The sequence below is a fragment of the Anolis sagrei genome, chromosome 2, assembly GCF_037176765.1.
Source record: "Anolis sagrei isolate rAnoSag1 chromosome 2, rAnoSag1.mat, whole genome shotgun sequence".
In the NCBI taxonomy this organism is placed as follows: domain Eukaryota; kingdom Metazoa; phylum Chordata; class Lepidosauria; order Squamata; family Dactyloidae; genus Anolis; species Anolis sagrei.
This window is the reverse complement of record NC_090022.1, coordinates 289,765,630-289,791,327: the sequence shown is the minus strand read 5'-3', so window position 1 is coordinate 289,791,327 and position 25,698 is coordinate 289,765,630. Positions and strand designations below refer to the sequence as shown.

General features: G+C 44.6%; 1 pseudogene; it reads left to right on the top strand.

The window, feature by feature from the left end:
* LOC132765362 (potassium channel subfamily K member 4-like) lies at positions 1-25,627 on the top strand (annotated as a pseudogene).
* Positions 25,628-25,698: the final 71 nt, after the last annotated feature.

Below are 25,698 nucleotides of genomic sequence, written 5' to 3'. Positions count from 1 at the left end.
CCCCCCCCCCCCCCCGCAGTGAATTACTCACTGGCCCTGGCCATCTGCCCTCCGGACCACCATGGCTCCATGCCCATAGTCTGCTACCCGTCCAAGGAATCCATCTTGAGCCCAAGGCCTCCCGAACCGAACACACCGCTGTGATGCACCGCACCACGATCTTGGCCCTCTTCTCGGTGGTCCTGATTTACCTGGTCATGGGCGCCTTTGTCTTCCGCCAGCTGGAACGTCCCCGTGAGGTCCGGCAACAGGTGAAACTTCAAGGCCACCTGGACCAGTTCTTAAGGCTGCACCAGTGTGTCACTCCTGAGGAGCTGGAGGAACTCATCCAGGTGAACGAATGGGGAAGGGGTCTGGGACAGGATGTGGGTGGCAACTCCCAGCATCCCCCAACTGTGGGCTAGCTCTTAGGGAATGGGAATGGCAGTCCAGCATATGTAGATGGCAACTGGTTGAGGAAAGAGCATACATGTTGAAAGTGTGGTATATACTGGGTTGTTGTGAGTTTTTCAGGCTCTCTTGCCATGTTCCGGAAGCATTCTCTCCTGATGTTTTGCCCACATCTATGGAAGGCATGCTCAGAGGATGTGAGATCTTGTCGAAGGCTTTCATGGCTGGTATCACTGGGTTGTTGTGAGTTTTCTGGACTGTATGGCCATGTTCCGGAAGCATTCTCTCCTGACGTTTCACCCACATCTATGGCAGGCATCCTCAGAGGATATGGAAGTTGTTGAAGGTTTTCATGGCCGGTATCACTGGGTTGTTGTGAGTTTTCCGGACTGTATGGCCATGTTTCGGAAGCATTCTCTCCTGACATTTCACCCACATCTATGGCAGGCATCCTCAGAAGATGTGAGGTCTTGTCGAAGGCTTTCATAGCCAGTATCACTGGGCTGTTGTGAGTTTTCCGGACTGTATGGCCATGTTCTGGATGGAAGCATTCTCTCCTGATGTTTCACCCACATCTATGGCAGACATCCTCAGAGGTTGAGGGGGCTATTGGAAGGTTTATATATCTCTGGAATGTCCAGGGTGGAAGACAGAACTCTTGTCTGTTTGACGTAGGTGTGAATGTTTCAATTGGCCACCTTGATTAGCATTTAATAACCTAGCAGTTTCAAGGTCTGGCTTCTTACAGTCTGGGGTAATCCTTTGTTGGAAGGTGATTAACTGTACCTGATGGTTTCCTGTCTGGAATTCCTCTGTTTTTGAGGGTTGTTCTTTATTTACTGTTATGGTTTTAGATTTCTTTTTAATGGCCTAGCAGTTTCAAGGTCTGGCTTCTTACAGTCTTGGGTAATCCTTTGTTGGGAGGTGATTAGCTGTCCCTGATGGTTTCCTGTCTGGAATTCCTCTGTTTTTGAGTGTTGTTCTTTATTTACTGTTATGATTTTAGATTTCTTTTTAACTCTAAAGTCTGGCTACCAGTATTTAAAAAAACATAATAATAAATAATAATAAAATAAAAATAATGAAATAAAATAAAATAATAAAAGCATCCTAGAAGTATCAGTAGAAACTGTAAAAGTCAATCTTGCTGTAGTATTTCCCTTTGGAGTGCTTGCTGGGCTATCTCCATGCTGGGTGTAATACTTTTCTCTGCCCTTCTTCCCAGCAAGTTGCCAAAGCCTTGGAAGCTGGCGTGAACCCGGTCATCAACAGCACAAGCGGCAACAGCTCACACTGGGATATGAGCAGCGCCTTTTTCTTCGCTGGCACCGTCATCACCACCATTGGTACCCAGGGGCTGATTTTGGAGAATTCCACCTCAACATTAAGAAGAACTTCCTGACCGTAGGAGCTGTTCAACAGTGGAACTCACTCCCTCAGAGTGTAGTGGAGGCTCCTTTCTGGGAGGCCTTTAAACAGAGGCTGGATGGCCATCTGTCGGGGGGGGGGGGGGGCATGATTGTGCTTTTCCTGCATGGCAAAGGGTATTTATTTATTTATCGTGTCAGCAGCATCAAGACAATCATATAGCAAGCAAGTACACAAAGTTTACAAGCTTGGTAGTTGATTAAATGTCCTTTGACCAGTATCTAGCCACTTGGAGTGCCTCTGGTGTTGCCACAAGAAGGTCCTCCATTGTGCATGTAGCAGGGCTCAGGCAGCATTGCAACAGGTAGTCTGTAGTTTGCTCTTCTCCACACTCGCATGTCGTGGATTCAACTTTGTAGCCCCATTTCTGAAGGTTGGCTCTGCATCTCGTGGTGCCAGAGCACAGTCTGTTCAGTGCCTTCCAAGTCACCCAGTCTTCTGTGTGCCCAGGGGGGAGTCTCCCATTTGGTATCAGCCATTCGTTGAGGTTCTGGGTTTGAGCCTGCCACTTTTGGACTCTCGCTTGCTGAGGTGTTCTAGCGAGTGTCCCTGTAGATCTTAGAAAACTATTTCTTGATTTAAGTCGTTGGAGTGCTGGCTGATACCCAAAGCTGGAGATGTCTCTGGCTTGGTCCTTTCACTATTGGCTGCTACTTCCTGGCAGATGTGAGGTGGTGCAATACCGGCTAAGCAGTGTAATTTCTCCAGTGGTGTAGGGCGCAGACACCTCGTGATAATGCGGCATGCCTCATTAAGAGCCACATCCACTGTTTTAGCGTGGTGAGATGTGTTCCACACTGGGCATGCATACTCAGCAGCAGAGTAGCATAGCGTAAGGGCAGATGTCTTCACTGTGTCTGGTTGTGACCCCCAGGTTGTGCCAGTCAGCTTTCATATGATATTGTTTCTAGCACCCACTTTTTGCTTGATGTTCAGGCAGTGCTTTTTGGAGGTCAGAGCACGGTCCAGAGTTACTCCCAAGTATTTGGGTGTGCTGCAATGCTCCAGTGGGATTCCTTCACACACACACACAAGCAAAGACATATATATACGCAAATACGCACACACACACACATATACACCCACATGTATATATGCAAACACACATAAATACACAGACATATACACACACATACAAACATATATACACACACAAAACACATATACACAGACTGGGCCACAGCAACATATGGCAGGGGACGGCTAGTAAAACATAAATACATAGCAAGTTAAAAACAGTAAGAATTAGTTATATCATCACACCACCACATAATCACATATCCGTTTCTAAGTTATCATAACAATCGTCAAGTCCAGTCCATGTTCAAAGTGCCAGCCAAAGGCCTGGTTCCATAGCCATGGTTTTAGTTTTTTTCCTAAAGTAAAGGAGGGAGGACGGCGAACTAATCTCGCTGGGGAGCGAATTCCACAAGCGGGGGGTCACCACCAAGAAAGCCCTGTCCCTCGTCCCCACCAGACTCGTTTGTGAAGCCGGTAGGACCGAGAGCTGGGCCTCCCCAGCAGATCTTAGATTACAAGGTGGAGCGTAGAGGGAAATACGTTTGGATAAGTAAGCTGGGCCGGAACCGTATAGGGCTTTATAGGCCAAGACCAGCACTTTGAATTGTGCTCAGAAGTGGACCGGCAGCCAGTGGAGCTGACATAGCAGAGGGGTGGTGTGTTCCCTGTAAGGCGCTCCGGTGAGTAATCTGGCTGCCGCCCGTTGGACTACTTGGAGTTTCCAACAGTCTTCAAAATCAACCCTACGTAGAGAGTAGGCCTGTTCAATTCATGGTTCTAAATGGTTCTAAAGTACTTACAAAACTAAGGTTCGGGTGGTGAAAATTTCAGAACTCTTTCCAAATTTTATTATTATTTCATTTCTGGCAATTTTTATGACAGAACCAATTAGGAGCTGCCATTTATAATGAAATTTTGAGAGTTTTGTTAGAGTTCTGAAATTTTCACCACCAGAACTTTAGAAGTACTTTAGAACCATTTAGAACCATGGATTGAACAGGCCTAGTAGAGCATTGGAGTAATCTATTCGGTAGGCCTAGTCAATCTATGGTTCTAAATGGTTCTAAAGTACTTACAAAACTAAAGTTCTGGTGGTGAAAATTTCAGAACTCTTTCAAAATTTAATTATTTCATTTCTGGCGATTTTTATGACAGAACCAATTAGTAGCTGCCATTTATAATGAAATTTTGAGAATTTTGTTAGAGTTCTGAAATTTTCACCACCAGAACTTTAGAAGTACTTTAGAACCATTTAGAACCATGGATTGAACAGGCCTAGTAGAGCATTGGAGTAATCTATTCGGTAGGCCTAGTCAATCTATGGTTCTAAATGGTTCTAAAGTACTTACAAAACTAAAGTTCTGGTGGTGAAAATTTCAGAACTCTTTCAAAATTTAATTATTTCATTTCTGGCGATTTTTATGACAGAACCAATTAGTAGCTGCCATTTATAATGAAATTTTGAGAGTTTTGTTAGAATTCTGAAATTTTCACCACCAGAACTTTAGTTTTGTAAGTACTTTAGAACCATGGATTGACCAGGCCTACTATTTGGGATGTAACCAGAGTGTGGACCACCGTGGCCAGATCAGACTTCCCAAGGTACGGGCACAGCTGGTGCACAAGAGGTGGAAGCCATGTTGGGACTTCCACCTCTTTCCAACAAGGAAGTTATTTTGGAAGGGCAAACATTTTTCAGATGGTGAGACTCTGATTTCTGAAGGCACAACATGGCTTGTGGAGCAACCTGTTGGCTTCTACAAGCGAGGTGGTGACAGTTGCTTCAAACGATGGGAGAGAAGGAGTCAGAACTGGTCCAAGTTTCATTACTCTCCGTCCACAGGAAGTGGGTCCGGGAAAATCATTAATGAATGCCCCTTGTAGCTTCCAAAACATCCAAAGCCCAGTCTAAGCAGTCAATTGGTTATAGTTGGGATAGACAGGATCGGTACTGACAAGTCCTTACATTTGTTTTGATCAAAAGTCTTTCTCTTCACTGTTCCGACCTAATAGGATTTGGGAACATTTCCCCCAAGACGGATGCTGGCCGGATCTTCTGTATCTTCTATGCTCTTGTGGGGATCCCTCTGTTTGGGATGCTGCTCGCGGGAGTCGGAGATCTTTTGGGATCCACTCTCTGGAACGCCATTGGCAAAGTGGAAAACATTTTTTTGGTGAACAGAAATTCCTCTCCACTTCTCTTATCCTGCCACTTTTGGACTCTCACTTGCTGAGATTATTTTGATGGAGCCTCCTTGTGGGGTATAAATAGAGTTTCTTCTCCTTTTTTTTTTTTTGAAGTATAAAAAACTTGGCTTCTTAAACTTTTTCCACTCGTGACCCCTTTTCATCTAAAATGTATGTATGTATTTATTTATTTATTTACTAGCCGTCCCCTGCCACGCCTTGCTGTGGCCCACTCTGGTGGTCATAGGAGGTTCTGTGTGAGAGGTTTGGCCCAATTCTATCGTTGGTGGGGTTCAGAATGCTCTGTGATTGTAGGTGAACTATAAATCCCAGCAAGTACAACTCCCAAATGTCAAGATTCTATTTTCCCCAAACTCCACATTTGGACATATTGAGTATTCGTGTAGAGATTGGTCCAGATCCATCATTGTTTTGAGTCTACAACTCCAAAATTAAAGGACACTTCCCACTAAACCCTTCCACATTTGAACATATTGAGTATTCATGTAGAGATTGGTCCAGATCCATCATTGTTTGAGTCTACAACTCAAAAATTAAAGGACACTGCCCACTAAACCCTTCCAGTATTTTCTGTTGGTAATGGGAGAACTGTGTGCCAAGTTTGGCCCAATTCTATTGTTGGTGGGGTTCAGAATGCTCTGTGATTGTAGGTGAACTATAAATCCCAGCAACTACAACGCCCAAATGTCAAGATTCTATTTTCCCCAAACTCCACATTTGGACATATTGAGTATTTGTGTAGAGATTGGTCCAGATCCATCATTGTTTGCATCTACAACTCCAAAATTAAAGGACACTGCCCACTAAACCCTTCCAGTATTTTCTGTTGGTCATGGGAGAACTGTGTGCCAAGTTTGACCCAATTCTATCGTTGGTGGGGTTCGAAATGCTCTGTGATTGTAGGTGAACTATAAATCCCAGCAACTACAACTCCCACATGACAAAATCCTACCTATCTCCCCTTAGGAACGCAAGGTGGCTAAACATAGATGATGATGATTATTATTATTATTATTATTATTATGTATTCCACCTTCCTACCGATAGGAATTTGAAACACAAGAATAATCTTGTGTTTCAAATAACAACAACAACAACAACAACTTTATTTGTATCATGCCTATCTCCCCATAGGAACTCAAGGTGGCTAAACATAGATGATGATGATGATCATGATCATGATGATGATGATAATGATGATGATTATGTATTCCACCTTCCTCCCGATAGGAATTCAAAGTATAGGACTGTTGTTTTCATGCCCCTTCTGAAGATGCCCCACTGATGCAAGGATCCGCTCCCAGATCCCGGCATTAGACACATCACTGGGTAGGAACCTTACATGTGAGAGCGGACTTCCTTTTGGAGTGGCAATGACTTCTTGAATGCTGACTCGCCTCCTTCTCTCCCCAACCCAGAAGTGGCAGGTCAGCGCGACCATCGTGAGAGTGCTCTCAACCTTGCTCTTCATCCTCATCGGCTGCATCTTCTTCGTCCTTTTGCCGACCACCATTTTCCAGCACATAGAAAGGTGGACCTTCCTGGAAAGCATCTACTTCGTGGTCATCACATTGACCACAATTGGATTTGGTGATTACGTCGCAGGTAGGTGCCGAGGGGCCAATCAGAGCGAATTATTTTCATGGCTACTTCCTATTCTTTCATTTCTGTCCCTAATTTGGAAACATTATTTTCTGTTTAATTGTGCAGCACTTACTGTTAAAGTAGCGGATCTACTCCAGAAACTGCATTTTTGTGACTGTTAAATTGGTTGAGACTCTGGGTTGTTGTAGGTTTTTCCGGGCTATATGGCCATGTTCTAGAGGCATTTTCTCCTGACGTTTTGCAAGCATCCTCAGAGGTAGTGAGGTCTGTTGGAACTCGGAAAAAAGGGTTTATATATCTGTGGAATGACCAGGGTGGGACAAAGGACTCTTGTCTGCTGGAGCTAGGTGTGAATGTTTCAACTGACCACCTTAATTAGCATTGGATGGCTTGGCAGTGCCTGGGGGAATCTTTTGTTGAGAGGTGATTAGATGTGCCTGATTGTTTCCTCTCTGTTGTTTTGCTTTTGTAATTTTAGAGTTTTTTTTAATATTGGTAGCCAGATTTTGTTCATTTGTCATGCTTAAGATAAGTCCAACAAAGTTCTTTATTAAGGATAAAATCTTCAAAAACACAGATTAAACACTTTATAACTTTGGAGAATTGGTAACTTCTTCAATCTGCCGACAAGGGACAGGCAACTGCTTAATAAACCGTTCTTCTTTAAGGGAAATCCTTTGACCCCTCCCTGGGCAATCTTTACTGCTTTGCTGGCATGGGGCCCCTACTCCCGGTTCCAAGCTGCGTTATGGATAACCCAAGTGGTCCTTACCAGGCAAAGTCTCTGTAGATTTTCCAAGTTGAAGGAAGTCCTTTACTTTCCAGCACAGCTGGCTGTATTTCCCTTTCCCCGGTGAAGGCTGGCTGTAACTTTCTTCCCAGCAAAAGCTGTGAGGCTGCGACTATAACTTTATCCCCCAGCCAAAGCTGTGGATCTGTTTCTTTACTTCTGGCAAAGCTGTGCGAAATGAAGCTTTTTACAGGTGGGGAGAGAAAAGCTCACACGTCCTTCTACAAGGCTTCCAACTGCAAAACTGAACTGAAAGTCCCCTTTTCCCTCCAAACCTGGGGAAAGGGGCGGATCCAAAAATCTTAACAATGATTGATGGGTCGTTGGCCCTATGGTTGCAAACTGAGGGAAGCTACCCTATTGCAAAATGTATGGTCCAAAAAAATTAAAGCAAACTAGCCATGCATGAAAAGGAAGTTCAAACTCCTGGCACAACTGTGCCAGCACAGACTGCGTGTCCACAGTTAAAGTGGCCTCTGAGATTGGATTTCTTAGTGATGTTAGGAGTTATAAAGTCAGAACTTATCAGCACATCCTTGAGGTTTCTCGACCGTTTATTCACTATCATAGCTAACCCTCAAATGTTAACCCTGTTTCTGGGTGTAGTTGACCTGCTGGTTCCAAAAAATGGCACCCAGTTCCTCGTATCAGCTCTAGTTTTCACAATACGTGACATATGGCATATACCAGTTGCTACTTCTCTCTAAGAAATTAGAGTTGATGCAATCTGGATTAAAGACACCAAAAATTCTTCTTGTTGTTATGCTGTGTTGTAATTGCATCCTGTTTTCCTTAAGATCGTGATATTGCTTGATACTATGGACGAGATGACACTTCTCTTCTTTCCACACAGAGAAGCCAAATGGATTGGGAGCCACAACATTAATGCTGACAATGGGATGGCATTATCTTTGAGGGTCTCTTTTTTTTTTAGGTTACACCAAAAGCAGCAAGCACATCTGGTACCAGGTGATGGTGGTGGTCTGGATTCTGCTGGGCTTGGCTTACTTTGCCTCCATCCTCACCATGATCGGCAACTGGCTGCGGGTCTTGCACACCAAGGCAGGGGTGAGGATGCCGTTTTACTTGATCTTACATTTCCATTTCACTTTACCTTCGCATCTTGTGCGGATGCACTCGTTCAACTGTTCCACTGTTAAGTGCCGTGGGGGCATTTTGTGGACTGGGTTGTTGTAGGTTTGAAGCCTGTTCGAGTCAGTGGGCCAAAGCTAGTGTCATCCTGAGGAGAGTGAGTAGGTCGAAGCCTGTTAGAGTCAGTGGGCCAAAGCTAGTGTCGCCCTGAGGAGAGTGAGTAGGTCGAAGCCTGTTAGAGTCAGTGGGCCAAAGCTAGTGTCGTCCTGAGGAGAGTGAGTAGGTCGAAGCCTGTTAGAGTCAGTGGGCCAAAGCTAGTGTCGCTCTGAGGAGAGTGAGTAGGCCAAAGCCTGTTAGAATCAGTGGATCAAAGCTAGTGTCATCCAGGGGAGAGTGAGTAGGCCGAAGCCTGTTAGAGTCAGTGGGTCAAAGCTAGTGTCATCCTGAGGAGAGTGAGTAGGCCAAAGGTTGTTACAGTTAGTGAGCCAAAGCTAGTGTCGTCCTGAGGGGAATAAGTAGGCCGAAGCCTGTTAGAGTCAGTGGGCCAAAGCTAGTGTCGTCCTGAGGAGAGTGAGTAGGCCGAAGCCTGTTAGAGTCAGTGGGCCAAAGCTAGTGTCGTCCTGAGGAGAGTGAGTAGGTCGAAGCCTGTTAGAGTCAGTGGGCCAAAGCTAGTGTCGCCCTGAGGAGAGTGAGTAGGCCAAAGCCTGTTAGAATCAGTGGATCAAAGCTAGTGTCATCCAGGGGAGAGTGAGTAGGCCGAAGCCTGTTAGAGTCAGTGGGTCAAAGCTAGTGTCATCCTGAGGAGAGTGAGTAGGCCAAAGGTTGTTACAGTTAGTGAGCCAAAGCTAGTGTCGTCCTGAGGGGAATAAGTAGGCCGAAGCCTGTTAGAGTCAGTGGGCCAAAGCTAGTGTCGTCCTGAGGAGAGTGAGTAAGCCGAAGCCTGTTAGAGCAGTGGGCCAAAGCTAGTGTCATCCTGTGGAGAGTGAGTAGGCCGAAGCCAGTTAGGGGCCAAAGCTAGTGTCGTCCTGGGGAGAGTGAGTAGGCCGAAGCCTGTTAGAGTCAGTGGGCCAAAGCTAGTGTCATCCTGGGGAGAGTGAGTAGACCGAAACCTGTTAGAGCCAGTGGGCCAAAGCTAGTGTCATCCTGGGGAGAGTGAGTAGGCTAAAACCTGTTAGAGCCAGTGGGCCAAAGCTAGTGTCATCCTGGGGAGAGTGAGTAGGCCAAAGCCTGTTAGAGTCAGTGGGCCAAAGCTAGTGTCATCCTGGGGAGAGTGAGTAGGCCGAAGCCTGTTAGAGCCAGTGGGACAAAGCTAGTGTCATCCTGGGGAGAGTGAGTAGGCCGAAGCCTGTTAGAGTCAGTGGGTCAAAGCTAGTGTTGTCCTGAGGAGAGAGAGTAGGCCAAAGCTTGTTACAGTCAGTAAGCCAAAGCTAGTGTCGTCCTGAGGAGAATGAGTAGGCTGAAGCCTGTTAGAGTCAGTGGGCCAAAGCTAGTGTCGTCCTGAGGAGAGTGAGTAAGCCGAAGCCAGTTAGAGTCCGTGGGCCAAAGCTAGTGTCATCCTGTGGAGAGTGAGTAGGCTGAAGCCAGTTAGAGTCAGTGGGCCAAAGCTAGTGTCGTCCTGGGGAGAGTGAGTAGGCCAAAGCCAGTTAGAGTCAGTGGGCCAAAGCTAGTGTCGTCCTGGGGAGAGTGAGTAGGCCAAAGCCAGTTACAGTCAGTTGGCTAAAGCTAGTGTCATCCTGAGGAGAGTGAGTAGGCCAAAGCCTGTTAGGGTCAGTGGGCCAAAGCTAGTGTCATCCTGAGGAGAGTGAGTAGGCTGAAGCCTGTTAGAGTCAGTGAGCCAAAGCTAGTGTCGTCCTGAGGAGAGTGAGTAGATCGAAACCTGTTAGAGTCAGTGGGCCAAAGCTAGTGACATCCTGGGGAGAGTGAGTAGGCCGAAGCCTGTTAGAGTCAGTGGGCCAAAGCTAGTGTCGTCCTGGGGAGAGTGGGTAGGCCGAAGCCTGTTAGAGTCAGTGGACCAAGCTAGTGTCATCCTGAGGAGAGTGAGTAGACCGAAGCCTGTTAGAGTCAGTGGGCCAAAGCTAGTGTCATCCTGGGGAGAGTGAGTAGACCGAAACCTGTTAGAGCCAGTGGGCCAAAGCTAGTGTCATCCTGTGGAGAGTGAGTAGGCTGAAGCCTGTTAGAGTCAGTGGGCCAAAGCTAGTGTCGTCCTGAGGAGAGTGAGTAAGCCGAAGCCAGTTAGAGTCCGTGGGCCAAAGCTAGTGTCATCCTGTGGAGAGTGAGTAGGCCGAAGCCAGTTAGAGTCAGTGGGCCAAAGCTAGTGTCGTCCTGGGGAGAGTGAGTAGGCCAAAGCCAGTTAGAGTCAGTGGGCCAAAGCTAGTGTCGTCCTGGGGAGAGTGAGTAGGCCAAAGCCAGTTAGAGTCAGTTGGCTAAAGCTAGTGTCGTCCTGAGGAGAGTGAGTAGGCCGAAGCCTGTTAGGGTCAGTGGGCCAAAGCTAGTGTCATCCTGAGGAGAGTGAGTAGGCTGAAGCCTGTTAGAGTCAGTGAGCCAAAGCTAGTGTCGTCCTGAGGAGAGTGAGTAGATCGAAACCTGTTAGAGTCAGTGGGCCAAAGCTAGTGACATACTGGGGAGAGTGAGTAGGCCGAAGCCTGTTAGAGTCAGTGGACCAAGCTAGTGTCATCCTGGGGAGAGTGAGTAGACCGAAGCCTGTTAGAGTCAGTGGGCCAAAGCTAGTGTCATCCTGGGGAGAGTGAGTAGGCCGAAGCCAGTTAGAGTCAGTGGGCCAAAGCTAGTGTCGTCCTGGGGAGAGTGAGTAGGCCAAAGCCAGTTAGAGTCCGTGGGCCAAAGCTAGTGTCGTCCTGGGAAGAGTGAGTAGGCCAAAGCCAGTTTGAGTCAGTTGGCTAAAGCTAGTGTCGTCCTGAGGAGAGTGAGTAGGCCGAAGCCTGTTAGGGTCAGTGGGCCAAAGCTAGTGTCATCCTGAGGAGAGTGAGTAGGCTGAAGCCTGTTAGAATTAGTGAGCCAAAGCTAGTGTCGTCCTGAGGAGAGTGAGTAGATCGAAACCTGTTAGAGTCAGTGGGCCAAAGCTAGTGTCATCCTGGGGAGAGTGAGTAGGCCAAAGCCTGTTAGAGTCAGTGGGCCAAAGCTAGTGTCGTCCTGGGGAGAGTGAGTAGGCCAAAGCCAGTTAGAGTCAGTGGGCCAAAGCTAGTGTCGTCCTGGGGAGAGTGAGTAGGCCAAAGCCAGTTAGAGTCAGTGGGCCAAAGCTAGTGTCGTCCTGGGGAGAGTGAGTAGGCCAAAGCCAGTTAGAGTCAGTGGGCCAAAGCTAGTGTCATCCTAGGGAGAGTGAGTAGGCCAAAGCCTGTTAGCGTCAGTGGGCCAAAGCTAGTGTCATCCTGGGGAGGGTGCGTAGGCTAAAGCCTGTTAGAGTCAGTGGCCAAACCTCTGAGGATGCTTGCCATAGATGCAGGCGAAACGTCAGGAGGGAATGCCTCTAGAACATGGCCATATCGCCCAAAGAATCCTACAACAACCCAGTGATTCTGGCCATGAAAGCCTTCAACAATATATTTTGTGGACTGTTTGGATTTGGTAAAGCAGTGGTTCTCAACCTGGGGTCCCCAGATGTTTTTGGTCTTCAACTCCCAGAAATCCTAACAGCTGGCAAACTGGCTGGGATTTCTGGGAGTTGTAGGCCAAAAACGTCTGGGGACCCCAGGCTGAGAACCACTGTGGTAAAGCATGAAAGCAAAATCCAAAATGTCAACAGTATGGATAATTAACAAGGATAAGGAATCAAATATGAATAGAAATATCCAGATATTGAAGGAAAAAGGAATAGAGAGAGTAGAACAATTATATGACAGAGAGGGAAAGGTAAGGGAGAATAAAATTAAACAATTGCTTGGGCAAGAAAACTGGTTTCAGATAAGAGCAATCTGTGCATATTGCAAAACAAAAGAAAATATCAATATGGTTAAGAGAGAAGATACCGCCTTTGAAAAGATAATAAGAGGAAAAGGGGAAGGAAAGAAGGCACAGGCCAGCAAAATATATACAATGCTAATAGAGGCCGATGGATGTACAATACAGGACTTGAAAACTATGTGGGAAACGGAGTTACAAATCTCGGAACAAGAAATGAGAAATGTGGTAGAGATAATAGGGATGGAAAGGAATACTAAAGTACGAGAAACGAGGAGGAAAATATTGAACAAATGGTATCGCACACCCTGCGAATTAGCATACTACTATAAAGAGGGGAGTAGTCAGTGCTGGCATGGATGCCACCAGAAAGGGCACTTTATGCACATGATGTGGGAATGTGAATATGTATAAGATTTTTGGCAGACTATACAAAATGTGTCAAATCAAATATTAGGAAATGAGTGGGTCATAACAAAGGAATTAGCGGTAGAATAATAGAATCACAGAATCAAAGAGTTGGAAGAGACCTCATGGGCCATCCAGTCCAACCCCCTGCCAAGAAGCAGGAATATTGCATTCAAATCACCCCTGACAGATGGCCATCCAGCCTCTGCTTAAAAGCCTCCAAAGAAGGAGCCTCCACCACACTCCGGGGCAGAGAGTTCCACTGCTGAACAGCTTTCACAGTCAGGAAGTTCTTCCTCATGTTCAGATGGAATCTCCTCTCTTGTAGTTTGAAGCCATTGTTCCGCATCCTAGTCTCCAAGGAAGCAGAAAACAAGCTTGCTCCCTCCTCCCTGTGGCTTCCTCTCACATATTTATACATGGCTATCATATCCCCTCTCAGCCTTCTCTTCTTCAGGCTAAATATGCCCAGCTCCTTAAGCCGCTCCTCATAGGGCTTGTTCTCCAGACCTTTTATCATTTTAGTCGCTCTCCTCTGGACATTAGGGAAAAGAGAGGATTAGGGAAAAGAGGTATTAGGGAAAAGAGAGGAAATGGGAAATAAAAAGGAAATAAAAGAAGCAATAATTGAATGTGCATAAGCAGTAATAGTATTAGGGTGGAAAGATAAATCAAAATGGACAATAAATAAATGGTGGAGCAAATGGAATTTGAAATTATGAATGTGAAATTAAATGATTTAAAAATCAATGAAAATTGAATGAGAGAAATGGAAGATAGACGGACAAGGGTAATGAACTATATTATGAATCATTCTGGAGATCAGGTCATAAGAAATAAGATACAAATGCTATATAGCATACAGGATGGAAATGTATAAAGATAAAGAAATAATGGTTGTCTCAAAAAGAAATGAATATGTGAAAGATAATAATCCTCATGTTGGTGGTGGGAATTGTAAATGTTTTGTGTGTGCAAGGTATGTATTTTCTGTATTGTAAAAATAAAAAGTCGGGGGGAAAAAAAGCATGAAAGCAGTGACTCCGAAACGTTGTCCTATCAGGTTTCATTGCGCAGAGGTTCACGCCATCCAAGGAACTTGAAAGCTGAACTACGAAAGAGATGGAGATCCGACGTTTGAGAGATTTAGGCTTCCCTAAATTGCTAATCCCAAGTCTTCATAGGATTGCCATGGCAGTTAAGGTGAAATCAGTGTGCTATAGTTCTATAGTGTGGAAGGGTCATGCATTTAGCGGAAGCCAAAGCCGAGTGTTCTCTCCACTAAGCTCTCCCTATTCTCCTTTAAAGGAGCCCCCGGTAGCGCAGTGGGTTAAACTGTTGAGCTGCTGAACTTGCTGATCGAAAGATCGCAGGTTCAAATCTGGGGAGCAGCATGAGCTCCCACTGTCAGCCCCAGCTTCTGCCAACCTAGCAGTTCGAAAACATGCAAATGTGAGTAGATCAATAGGTACCGCTCTGGCGGGAAGCTAACCGAGTTCCGTGCAATTATGCAGGCCACATGACCTTGGAGGTGTCTATGGACAATGCTGGCTATTCCGCTTAGAAATGGAGATGAGCACCAACCCTGAGAGTCAGACATGACTGGACTTAATGTCAGGGGAAAACCTTTATCTTTACCTACTCCCCTTTAATGTAAAAAGCTCAGGTCCAGGATCTCTAGGGGCAAAAATACTGTTATTTATTGAGCCAAAATTTGCAAAAATAATGACAATCCTATTCCTCGAGCATTCCCACATTCCCTCCGCACATAGAGAGACACTTTTGGTTCTGATGCCACTTATCATTATGCAGGAGGAAGGCTTGGCAATTCGGAACAACTCCAGTTTCTGTCAATTAAGGAACCAGATGGCATCAATTTTGCATGGCAGCTTATTCAACAGCTTTCCTAATTAAACATCTTTCAATCTCATTGACCCTCCTGTTCAGATGGAGAGCAATAAAGATATCATATAGGTATCACGGGGTGCTTGTTTGTTTGTGTTTGTTATATACTAGCTTGGGTGCCCGGTGTTGCCCGGGTTATTTGAAAAAGTCAGTATTTAATAGTACAAAATGCACAAGGTTGCGGGTGAACTACAACTCCAATCATGCCAGGTTAACCCCGAAAAACTCCCATCAGTACTCAAAATTTGTCCGGCTATAGAACTATTTATACTGTTTTATATTGCTGTTATTATTACTGTTCTGTCACAAGCTGGGCCTGTGACAATTGACTTTGAATAGGATGTGCACTTTGTGCCCAGCGGGAAGCCAGGGCGCCTCGAAGAGAGGCCCTCAAGGGTTTTCCTGTAGAAATGGTCTTTAATGATTTAACAAAGTCCTGTATTATGGAACAAATTAAACAGATACTTCTCAAATCTTCAATGAGTCAAACAAATGCTTCAAGGTTTTGAGTCAACTGGTGGCTTCCTTACTCTTGTCCTCAAGGGACAGGCAACTGGGTTGTTGTAGGTTTTTCCAGGCTATATGGCCATGTTCTAGAGGCATTTCTCCTGACGTTTCGCCTGCATCTATGGCAAGCATCCTCAGAGATAGTGAGGTCTGTTGGAATTAGGACAATGGGTTTATATATCTGTGGAATGGCTGGGGTGGGGCAAAGAGCTCTTCTCTGCTGGAGCTAGGTGTGAATGTTTCAACTGACCACCTTCATTAGCATTTGAAGGCCTGGCTGAGCCTGGGAAAATCTTTAGTTGAGAGGTGTTAAGCTGTGCCTGGTTGTTTCCTCTCTGCTGTTTTGCTGTTGTAATTTTAGAGTTTTTTAATACTGGTAGCCAGATTTTGTTCATTTTCATGGTCTCTTCCTTTCTGTTGAAATTGTCCACATGTATGTGGATTTCAATGGCTTCTCTGTGTAGTCTGACATGGTGGTTGTTGGTGTGGTCCAGCATTTCTGTGTTCTCAAATAATATGCTGTGTCCAGACTGGTTCATCAGGTGCTCTGCTATTGCTGACTTCTCTGGTTGAAGTATTCTGCAGTGCCTTTCATGTTCCTTGATTCGTGTTTGGGACCACACCAACAACCACCATGTCGGACTACAGGGAAATGGTCTACAGCAGGGGTCCACAAACTTTTTAAGCCGAGGGCCAGGTCACAGTCCCTCAAACTGTTGGAGGGCCGGATTATAATTTGAAAAATAAAACATGAATTCCTGTGCACGCTGTACATACCTTATTTGTAGTGTAAAAAAACACTTCAAAACAATAAAATAATTAAAATGAGGAACAATGTTAACAAATATAAACTTATTAGTATTTCAATGGGAAATGTGGGCCTGCTTTTGACTGATGAGATAGGATTGTTGTTGTTGTTATGTGCTTTCAAGTCGTTTCAGACTTAGGTTGACCCTGAGCGAGGGCCGGGTAAATGGCTGCATCCGGCCCCCGGGCCTTAGTTTGAGGACACCTGGTCTACAGTCTGTGAGCTGTAGGAGAGGCTGTTCTGTTGAGTAGAGAGAACCAGAAGGGATCTGTAGTTTAAAAACTACAGGGAAAAGACTGGTTCTACTTAGTAAGAATCAGGGAGATTTGGGCTTTTAAGTCAAGTTGGCTTATTTATATTAATAGTTAGTGTTAAGAGTCTCTATTGTAACAGAAACATCCTAAAGAAAGAATACGCTTATAACTGAAGTAATCTATTAAATAAAGAAACACAGTTTGAAGAAAAATAAGTTTGAAACCTGTTTAGTGGAAGGAAGAGTCCTTTCCAGAGTTGTTCAAGAAAAGTTATCAATGTAACCTTTGAAGATATGTGCCTCTAAGAGTGGGAAACATCACGCTTCTTCTACATTTCAATAAACTTGTTACTGTTTTCCTAAAGCCTTGTCCCTGTTACATTTCCTTTCCAAGTTAAGTCATGCTACACAGAAGAAAGACCAAATCAAGATTATTAGTTATCAATTAAATAAACCCTCACAAAGTGGTGGCTCCTTTACAAACGTTTACACATTGGTAGCAGTAATTTTACGCTTCCTCACACCTTCCAACTGAGTTTTATAATAATAATAATAATAATAATAATAATAATAATAATAGTTTTCTGGAGTGACTGTAGGAGCAAAAAAAAAAAAACCTCTTCCAGTATTTTCCGTTGGTCATGGGAGTTTTGTGTGCCAAGTTTGGTTCATTTCCATCATTGGTGGAGTTCAGAATGCTCTGATTGTAGGTGAATTATAAATTCAAGCACTACAACTCCCAAATGCCAAGGTCTATTTGCCCCCAGACTCCACCAGTGTTCAAATTTGGGCATATTGAGTATACTTTCTGTCAAATGTGCTCTAAACAAACCCAAGTGTTTGAATTGCAGATATATAGGTTCCTTGGAGTGCTTTCGCTGCTGACATTCTCTTTGGCCTTTGAGAAGAAAGCCTCTGATTTTGCCTTCAAACCATGTTGGGTCTCATCTGGCCTTCTGGAAAGTTTGACACACCAGGTTCTGAACCCATGGATCTCGCAGAAACCAAACCCGTGGTTCTTGCAGAAGCTGAAATCACATAACACAATGGTTGTGGAACAAGGAAAGTAGAAGATCTCAAAACACAAGAAGATTCAGAACATAACCCTTCAGACAAACTGAATTTGAGCCACAACTCTCAGTTGCATCTACGCTATAGAATTAATGCAGTCTGACACCACTTTAAGTGTTGTGGCTCAATGCTATAGAATCAGGTGAGTTGTAGTTTGACAAGGTCTTTAGCCTTCTCTGTCAAAGAGTGCTGGTGTCTTATCAAACTAAAACCCCCATGATTTCATAGCATTGAGCTGAAGCAGTTAAAATGGTATTTTTTTTTTATCGTGTCAGGAGTGACTTGAGAAACTACAAGTCACTTCTGGTGTGAGAGAATTGGCCGTCCGCAAGGACGTTGCCCAGGGGACGGCTGGATGATTTGATGTTTTATTATCCCTGTGGGAAGCTTCTCTCATGTCCCCGCATGAGGAGGTGGAGCTGGTAGAGGGAGCTCATCCGCCTCTCCCCGGATTAGAATCTGCGACCTGTTGGTCTTCAGTCCTGCCGGCACAGGGGTTTAACCCACTGCGCCACCGGGGGCTCCTTAATACCAAAAATGATATTGAAGTGCATTCATTCTATAGTGTAGATGCACCCTTAGTCACAGTGCTAGCCAATGGCGAACATTGGTTATTCTTTATCATAATTGTTGTTTGGACTTGGCCCCATGTAAGCCGCTCCGAGTCCCCACTGAGGAGATGGTGGCGAGGTACAAATAAAGATGATGATGATAATGATGATGTGATGATGATGATGATTGACAATCCACAGTTTGATGTAAGATCACATCCCTGAAATAGCCACTTTGTGTATGACTTTTATGGGGTGGATAAAGGGAAGAGTTGCAGAATGAGTACGTGTGGGTATGAGTGATGTGCGTGTGCATGAGCATGTATGTATATGGGGATGGGATTGAAGACAAATATGCCACCAGTTGTCTATTGTATTTTCCTCAGAAGCTCCATGAGTGCATACTCTGTTCTCTGGCAAAATGCAACACAGAGGGACAAGGCACACTGAATTGTACAAAGGACAATTGTTACTTGGTATTATTCCCTAAAAGGGACCAAAATGACCCAGCCGTTCTCATTCCCTCCTCAACGTCTCAAGCTTTGAAAGAATGAACTTGCTGCTCACTGCCACATCCTCTTCTCCATCTGGGATAGAAAGGCAGAAGATCTAGCCTTGTGTGAATTCTGCAACACAAATGTGGCTCTGGGAGACCCAAACATCCCTTTTACCTGACTTTTCAGTGCATATCAACACTGACCTCCAACTAGTCTTTCTTAATTGCATTTTGGGTGCATCTATACTTAAGAATCAGTGCAATTTGACTCCAGTTTAACTGCCATGACTCAATCCTATTGTGGAGTATCTTGCAATTATCCCTGTTGAATTTGATTTTGTTAGTTTGGTGAATTATCTCTCTAATCTGTTAAGATCACTTTGAATTCTGCTCCTGTATTCTGGGGTATTTGTTACCCATCCAATTTGGTATCATCTGCAAACGTGATGATCATGCCTTCTAACCCTTCATCTAGGTCAGTGTTTCTCAACCTGGGGGTCGGGACCCCTGGGGGGGTCGCAATGGGGTGTTGGAGGGGTCGCCAAAGGCCATCAGGATACACAGTATTTTCTGCTGGTCATGGGAGTTCTGTGTGGGAAGTCTGGCTAAATTCTATCGTTGGTGGGGTTCAGAATGCTCTCTGATTGTAGGTGAACTATAAATCCCAGCAATTACAACTCCCAAAGGCCTATTTTCCCCAAGCTCCCAATAGTGTTCACATTTGGGCATACTGAGTATTCGTGCCAAGTTTAGTCCAGATCTATCATTGTTTTGAGTCCACAGTGCTTTCTGGAGATAGGTGAACTACAACTCCCAAACTCAAGGCTCACCTAACCCTTTCATTATTTTTTGCTGGTCATGGGCATTCTATGTGCCAAGTTTGGGTCAGTTCCATCTCTGGTGGAGTTCAGAATGTTCTTTGATTGTAGACGAACTATAAATCTCAGCAACTACAACTCCCAAAGTACAGAGAATGAAAATGCATCCTGCCTATCAGATATTTACATGACGATTCATAACAGTAGCAAAATTCCAGTTATGAAGTAGCAACGAAAATAATTTTAGGGTTGGGGGTCATCACAACATGAGGAACTATATAAAGGGGTCACGGCGTTAGGAAGGTTGAGAACTACTGATCTAGGTCATAAATAAGGATCTTGAACAGAACTGGGCCCAGGACGGAACCCTGCTGATGGCACTCCGCTCATCACTTCTTTCCAGGATGAAGAGGAAGCATTGGGGACAATGACCCTTTGGGTTTGTTCACTTAACCAATTACAGATCCACCTAAATCAGTGGTTCTCAACTTTCCTAATTCCTTGTCCCTTAATATAGTTCCTCATGTTGTGGTAACCTCCAACCATAACATTATTTTCGTTGCTACTTCATAACTGTAATTTTGCTACTGTTACGAATCATAATGTAAATATCTGATATTTTCATTCACTGGACCAAATTTGGCGCAAATACCTGATACACACAAATTTGAATACTGGTGGGGTTGGGGGGGGGGGGGATTGATTTTCTCATTTGATGGGCACTGACCTTGAGTTTTGGAGTTGTAGTTCATCTACACCCAGAGAGCACTGTGGACTCCACCAATGATAGATCTGCACCAAACTTGGCACGAATACTCAATATGCTAAATATGTGAACAGTGATGGAGTTTGAGGACAAAAGACCTTGGCATTTGGGAGTTGTAGTTGCTGAGATTTATAGTACACCCAAAATCAAAGAGCATTCTGAACCCCACCAATGTAGAATTGGGCCAAATTTCCCACACAGAACCCCTATGACTAACAGAAAATACTGTGTTTTCTGATGGTCTTTGGTGACCCTCTGACACCCCCTCATAACCATTCCAGGGGTCCCAACCCCCAGGTTGAGAAATGCTGACCTAACTGTAGTTTTGTCTAGCCCACATTGGACTAGTTTCCTTGCCAGAAAGTCATGGGGGACCTCGTTGAAGGCCTTACTGAAATCCAGATATGCTCCATCCACGGAATTCCCCGCATCTACCCAGCTTGTAACTCTATTTAAAAAAGAGATCAGATTAGTCTGGCATGACTTCTTTTTGATAAATCCACGTTGATTTCATAACACTGGGAACAAAAAAAAATGCTAGAATAAGACCTCCTCCCCCCAATGTACTAGGAGCCAAAACAACAGCATTTTGCACACTCCAGCCTTTGAGGGCAACAATGTCGACTGCATGCTTTGCAATAAGAACGGTTCAATTTTCAGACTCTGGCAACAAGAGCAGAAAGGATGGAAATTTCGAACAGGCTGGAGAGCCATGTTGTGGTAAGAAAGGGCCATTTCCCCCCCGGTTTAAGGGAGACTTCTCCAGTCTAAATAACCCTGTCTCTTTCTCTGTCTCTCTCATATCTATCTAGCAAACAGCTGACAGGACACCAAATAAATGGAGCCAGTTTGGCTCCATTTGAGCCACTGCCTCTTTTGTATGCTGCTCAAAGAGCTGTTATGTTGACACTGATCTGGATTCTTTCTTTTTCTTTCTTTCTCTTTCATTCTCTGTCTCACCCATCTCTCTTTTTGTCTCTCCCCATCTCCTCTTTTTGTTATCAACCCTATTATAACATTTTAAGGATGGTTCAGAACAAAACCTATAGTATCTTATCTGCAGAGGATGCATTTCTGACTTCATATGGATACATGAAGCAGCAGATAATAGAGAACACTATTGAATTTAAGGACTCTGGCACAAGAATACGATACACTGAAGGATTTAGAAAATGCCCAAGGAAGGCTTATTTTGTATGGTGTGGATAAATGAAACTGAAGATACCAGAACTGTGAGTATGGCAGTTACACTGGAAGTATATACAGCATACAGAGCCAGTGCAACTTGTGGTTTGATCATTGTGCTAGCAAACTGGGAGACCTGAGTTTAAATTCCCTCTTGGGCCACATCTACACTTTCATATAATGCTATGTAGAAGAGGCTTTGGCCTCATGGAAACCCACTAGGTGATTTTGGGCAAATCCCATTCTCAGATTTAGTGGAAGGAAATAGCAAACTCCCTCTGAACAATCTTGCAGAGAAAACCCTAGGAAAGGGTTGCACAAGGTCACCATAAGTGGTGCATAGGGAGGAGGGAGCAAGCTGGTTTTCTGCTGCCCTGAAGATTAGAACACAGATGCGGAGCAATGGCTTCAAACTATAGAAAGGAGATTCCACTTTTTTTTTGTCATGTCAGGAGTGACTTGAGAAACTGCAAGTCGCTTCTGGTATGAGAGAATTGGCCATCTGCAAGGACATTGCCCAGGGGACGCCCGGATGATTTGATGTTTTTATCATCCTTTGTGGGAGGCTTCTCTCATGTGTCCGCATGAGGAGCTGGAGCTGATAGAGGGAGCTCATCCGCCTCTCCCCGGATTTGAACCTGCGACCTGTTGGTCTTCAGCCCTGCCAGCACAGGGCTTTAACCCACTGCACCACCGGGGGCTCCAGATTCCACCTGAACATTAGGAAGAACTTTCTGACTGTGAGAGCTACAAAGTGGAATCCACGACATGTGAGTGTGGAGAAGAGCAAACCACTGACACCTGCTGCAATGCAACCTGAGTCCTGCAACATGCACAATGGAGGGCCTCCTTGCGGCAACACCAGAGGCACTCCAAGTGGCCAGATACTGGTCAAAGGACATTTAATCAACTACCAAGCTTGCAAACTTTGTGTTTTGTCTGTCTGTCTGTTTGTTTTGTTAAAAATGTAATACAAATGTCTGGTTACTCCTGACATGATAAATGAAATAAATAAATAACCTGAACATTAGGAAGAACTTTCTGACTGTGAGAGCTGTTCAGTAGTAGAACTCTCTACCCCGGAGTGTGGTGGAGGCTCCTTCTATGGAGGCTTTTAAACAGAACCTTGATGGCCATCTGTTGGGTGTGCTTTGAACGCAATTGTCCTGCTTCTTAGCAGGAGGTTAGACTGGATGGCCCACGAGGTCTCTTCAAACTTTATGATTCTATGATTCCAAACCTTTGTCCTAGCAGGACTGATGACCAATAGGTCCGCAGTTCGAATCCGGGGAGAGCAGGTTGACCTCCCTCTGCCAGCTCCAACTCCCCATGCCAGGACATGAGAGAAGCCTCCCAAAAGGATGGTAAAACATCAAACATCCAGGCATCCCATGGGCAACATCCTTGCAGATGGCCAATCATCTCACACCAGAAGCAACTTTCAGTTTCTCAAGTCACTCCTGACATGAAAAAAAAAAACACCCCATAAGTTAGAAATGGCTTGAAGGCAGACAACAAAGTACAACCAGCCATCCACAATTGCTGGGGTTAAGGGTGGAAGACCCCCACAAGAGTGGGAAAGCCACAGATAAAAATGTTTCCAAACCCATACAAAATCTCTCTAGATCTCCCAGTATATAATGTCCCATAGTTGATGGTGGTTGGTTTCACACCTAGCAGTTGGTGATGGGTAAAATAGGTTAATGACTAGCAGGGTGGTGATGCTGCAAAAGCTGTGGAAGGGGTTAATCTCAGTTCTGAGCTCTAAAGGTCAGAGTAATCTATCTGTAAGAACTCTCAGGCTGCTACAATTCAAGGAGCAGGCAGCTGTGATTAATTTAATAAAAAGAGCTAGCCTAGAGATTGCTCTTTGGGAGAAATGTATCCATCATTGTAGGCCGTGGAGGTTGGTGGTCCATCCGCACATCTGTCCCGTTGATGGACTGTTGGTATCCAGACCTTTATGGTGAATTCTTTTACCTTGTGGAACCTTGAACCTTAAAGACTTTAGTGATGATGAATTTCATTGCTATTGAATCCTGTGGTGGATCTTGGTGAACTGTAAATCCCTGGACTGATTTTTGACTACAGCTTTTAGATTACCCCTGAACATTGGCTTCTGTGACTTGACTGTGAACTACGACTGTGCTTTAGACAATTGCTCCTTGGAACATTCATCTGTGAAATCTTGGCATTCGACTCCTGGACGGAACCTTTTGACTACTGTATACTCCTGAATACCAAAGTGGTGCTTGTAATATACACCTAGTTCATGAGGTTTTGCTTTATATCTTGCAGCAATGAACAATCTTTATGTTTGAACTCGGACCTTGAAAACAGTCAAGTAATGCATGTATGTGTGCGTTTAAAGTAAAAAGTTTGGGTGCTGCTCTTGGTTCAACTCTGCCTGCATACTGGCAGAGGCCTGGATAGTGACACAGCACAACCCCATAGTCTGCTAGAAACTGAGCATAGAGTTGGACTAGAGGACTTAGAGTTTTCTAAGAGACCACATTAATAAAATCTGCAGATAATCACATCCACAAAAGTTAAAACTGCAGCTGTGGAAGACTGGCTGTATGCCTTCGGTATGCATTTCACAGAGAGCAGCAACAGCCTAGAAGTTAAGCTGATTAAAGGCCAAAAGGGGAAATATTTGCATTCAGAATCCAAGGGAAACTTTTCTGGGAAGAATGCTAAAAGGAATGACTGATAGGTCTCAAAGTAAAGTTAACACAAAGGACACTTCCTCAACTGAGAAGAAAAGGAGGTTTGTTGCAGTTTCTTTCTCAAAGCCATATCCTGTCCCAGGAACAGGATCCAAGATCTTATCAAGGAAGTCAACATGTTGACATCTTTTTGACAATGGGCTGGCTCTTTGGGACCAGACTGGAATGCTATTTCCAACTCAGAACAATAGACTAAATCAAGAGTAGGGGGCTCAAACTATCAGTCTTGATCGCCTATCATCCAGGTCCGGAAAGGGTCATTCATAATCCTGTCATTCAGACATTCGTTCATTGTTTCCCCATCTGCCCGCCTCCCTCCTGCTCATTGGCTGAGTGGCCAAAGCGGGACTCACGCTTTGATTGGAGAAGCATGAGCATCCTCCCGTGGCTGCTCTTCCCGGCTCGCTGACATCATGACCAATCACAGCGAAGCCAGCTCTGGGGTTGGACGAGGGAAATTTGAATTTTACAGCTCTGTATAAACTGTATTTCCCTGCCTGGCGGGCATGTCGGCAGATTACTGTGGTTGCTATCCTATCCAGCTGGAATAGAAAATAAACCTCGGTGGCCTTTGCTTCAACTTGGTGAGATTTATTAGGAGAAAGGGAAAATCTTTTCTGGTGTTTGCTGTCTCACCAGGTGTTCTGGATCCTCTTTTTGGGTCTCACTGGCCTTAACCTCGGCAGAGCCCCCTAAATTTGTGTTCAACATCAAAACTACAATTCTCATAATTCCATAGCATTGAGCTATGGCAGCCAAAGTGGTGTTAAACTGCATTCATTCTACTGTTCAGATACATCCTAGGTTTTGGATTTGGAAACCTCAGATCCTGGGACAATCCTAAACCGGCAATCCTAAATAAATGTTTAGTATGGGTGAACTCTGAATCATCCCATATTGTCCTTGCAGCCTAGATCCATCCTTTCCGATCAGCGTCTGCAGCTTTCATGCTGCATCAGGAAAGCCACCAGGGATTGAAAGTGGTAATCTTCCGCTTGCAAAGCATGCGGTCAGCATTATGCCTCCTAAAGCTATAGTTTCCTACATCCCTGTGAGCTGCTGCCTCTCAGTCCAATGGCAATCCATAGGTTCAGGTCATACGAGACACAAAACGTCCAAGACAGATTTTGCAGCCCTCTGTGATCACATAGTGTGTTCCTAAGGTCCTTGAGAAGGACAGCCAATCCCAAAGGAATTGCTGCAAGAGATAGAAGCATAAAATAGCATGAAACCCAAAGGGCTGTTCTGTCAAACTTCTCTGTTTTTATTTCCAGAATGTGAACTTTTGGATGTTACTCTCAATCAACTCAGACAAGAGCAAAGAAGGGAGGGTTTCAAAACAGGCAAAACATCAAAGGAAATCCAGATCTGTTAGTTTTCTCCCAGACTTTGATGCATACTGGTCGGTTTTTATTAAATATGCTTTAGAGAGTGAAAATGGAAAACAATATAACCTTGTTGGTCAGGAATTTTGGATATGACATTTGATTAATTGGTTTATAAATATATGGCAAGGAAAGCATACTTGTTCAGGCCTTGGTGGTGGGGTTATGTGTTTGTAAAATGTTCAGTTTTGTGTTTTGTTTATACTGTAACTTGTTAATGTATGTAAATAAAAAACTACAAAAAAGGGAAATCCACATGAAATAATTATCGAAACAGAGGGTGGTTGTAGATTGTTCTAGAAGCATTCTCTCCTGATGTTTTGCCTGCATCTATGGAAGACATCCATAGAAATGCTGGACCATTCTAACAA